The following is a 2,513-nucleotide window of genomic DNA, read 5'->3' as shown; positions in this document are numbered from 1 at the left end:
CAAGTGGCACAAATACCCGTAGCAAAATGCGTTATGGGGGATTCCGTTCACTTGGCTCCCCCCAAATATATTTAAGGATAACCAAAAAACAATAATGGCGCAAAGATATCTTTTTACGGCGCATTTCAGCGCATACCTGAGAGTACTATTTCGTATGAAAAGATGTTAAAAAAAAGTAACTTTTAAAAACGTTAAGTTGGCCCCCCCCCCACTTTTTGAAAATTTGTCACGGCTTAACCGTAATGGCGCTAGCTTTAATTCAAGTGGCGCAATTGAGCGCATAACCAAATGTATCAGGTGACCTAGTTACAAGGGACAAAATACGTACTGGGGGGGGGCTACGTTCACTTGGCCCCCCCCAAATGTTTTTTCGGATTTCTAAAAAACGATAATGGCGCAAGAGTTATTATCGGTGGCGCATATGAGCGCATAACGAGCGCATTCATTTCAAAATAATACGACTATCAAATCTCTCAGTGGGGGGGGCCAAGTTAACGGACCCTCAAAAATAAAGGCAAAAGTAAGAATAAGAATAAATAAATGTATCTTGTGCGTCTGTACATTTACCTCTATTATTTCTTATACCAGAAATTGTATACAGGCTGATTCAAATTCGTGGGCCTTAACTTAAAAAATTCCTACTACTTTCGGAGATATCCGGAAAACACCGACATTTTGCAAAATCGTTTTTATTTTTTACTGAACTTATTTAAAAAGATATTTCGAAATAATAGTTATTTGTGTACCAAGGCCGTAAAAGTGATCTTTTTTGGCCGAAGCTGCTGTTTGTGGCCGAGGCGGTAGCCGAGGCCGCAATTCAGATGAGGCCTAACAAATCACTTTTGGCCAAGGTGCACACAACATTTTTTAGGCGATCATCAAAAAAGAATTCAAAAATTTGTTCGTAAACATATTTTTTCTGAAAATCATAGTTATCTTAGACAATTAAAAACAAAGCATTTCCTGTCATATGTAATAAATTATAATTAGCATCTTTGCGTGTGTTTTGTGCGTATCAAAATGGGTGATAGCGACAGTTCAGATACCTACCCAAAATGAAATTTTGGAAGCTGCAAGCGTTGCGACCCTAAGTCATATATGATATAACAGCAGGCGTTTGAGAGTAAAAGTACAATCGCAACTTCCTCCGCTGCACAAGATTTTAATAATGTCAAATGCAATAGGTCATTCGTAACTGTGGCTTCCAAGACCTTATAGTTAACATGCTGTACAATTATTAGAAACCTGATTACCTACTTTGATGGTAGGCATAGGTAGCTACTTGTGTTTTCGGTTAATTGCTGGTGATTCTTCGTATAATAATGTAAGCAACAACATCTTCCTCATGTTTTGGTTCTACACTTCAAAAAGGTCTGCAAGCAGCAAAGATTGAAACGTCAAACTATAATTTTAAATGTGAACATTGTGATTATGCAAAATGGTGTGAAACATTCCTACAAGTCCGAAAATGAAAAAAAACGCACGTGGATGGCCCAATCCTTGATGGGGCGAACCCAGATAGACGCTTTGTGTCAAACAGATTACTGTTTCTCAAACATCAGTTTCAAATAAGTACAGTTTGACAGATGTGTACAATAAAGTAAAGTTTGACAGAAGCGTACAATAAAGTGAAATTTTATGGCCGCAAAAGAGACCATAAAATCAACGTTTTTGTGATGATAGCCTAAAAATAACACATTATTATGGCCACTTTTTTCTCTCTACACGATGCTAGTTTCAAATCTTAAATCCGACGTTTCGTCTCCGGTTGGCCATCGTCAACTTTGTTTTTTCTTATGGAAGTAATTTTTACTTTTTGGGTCATTTGCTACAGAATTCAAAAGAGAGCTCAAAAATATAAACATCACAATTTTTTAAATTATTAAAGTATTTTCTTTATGCCTAGAAAATTTTGTTTTATAGAGTGTACGTACGTAGTTTCTTGCGTTTTTACGAATTAATAGCGCTATTTATGATTAAAAGATAGCCATGTTTACATTTTTTAAATCAGAAAAAACTTCTCCATCAAATGGCACAAAAAGTAAAAATTACTTCCATAAGAAAAATCAAAGTTGATGATGATTGACTGGCGACGAAACGTCAAACTTAAAATTTAAAAGTAGCATCTTGTAGAGGGACAAAAGTGCCCATAATAATATGTCATTTATTTCGAAATATCTTTTTAAATAACTTCAGTAAAAAATAAAAACGATTTTGCAAAGTTTCGGCTTTTTCCGGATATCTCCGAAAGTAGTCGGAATTTATTAAGTTTCAAAACTGCATTTTGTTAAGCATCAAAATACGCAACTTTGCTAAATTTAAACTACCTACCTAGCTCTCACGCTTCCCGAAATCCCCATGGTGGCCCTCGAATTTGAATCACCCTGTATATGTATGTTTTGTGTGTACGTGTGTGTACATGTACACTATTTAGTCCAGTGAATAGAGACAAAAAAGGGGGATTTAATTAAAGAATTTCTCGCTAAAATCACCTTCGTCATTGCCTAAGAAGC

Source organism: Photinus pyralis, unplaced genomic scaffold, assembly GCF_008802855.1.
Source record: "Photinus pyralis isolate 1611_PpyrPB1 unplaced genomic scaffold, Ppyr1.3 Ppyr1.4_LG8, whole genome shotgun sequence".
In the NCBI taxonomy this organism is placed as follows: Eukaryota; Metazoa; Arthropoda; class Insecta; order Coleoptera; family Lampyridae; genus Photinus; species Photinus pyralis.
This window is presented reverse-complemented; position numbering follows the sequence as displayed.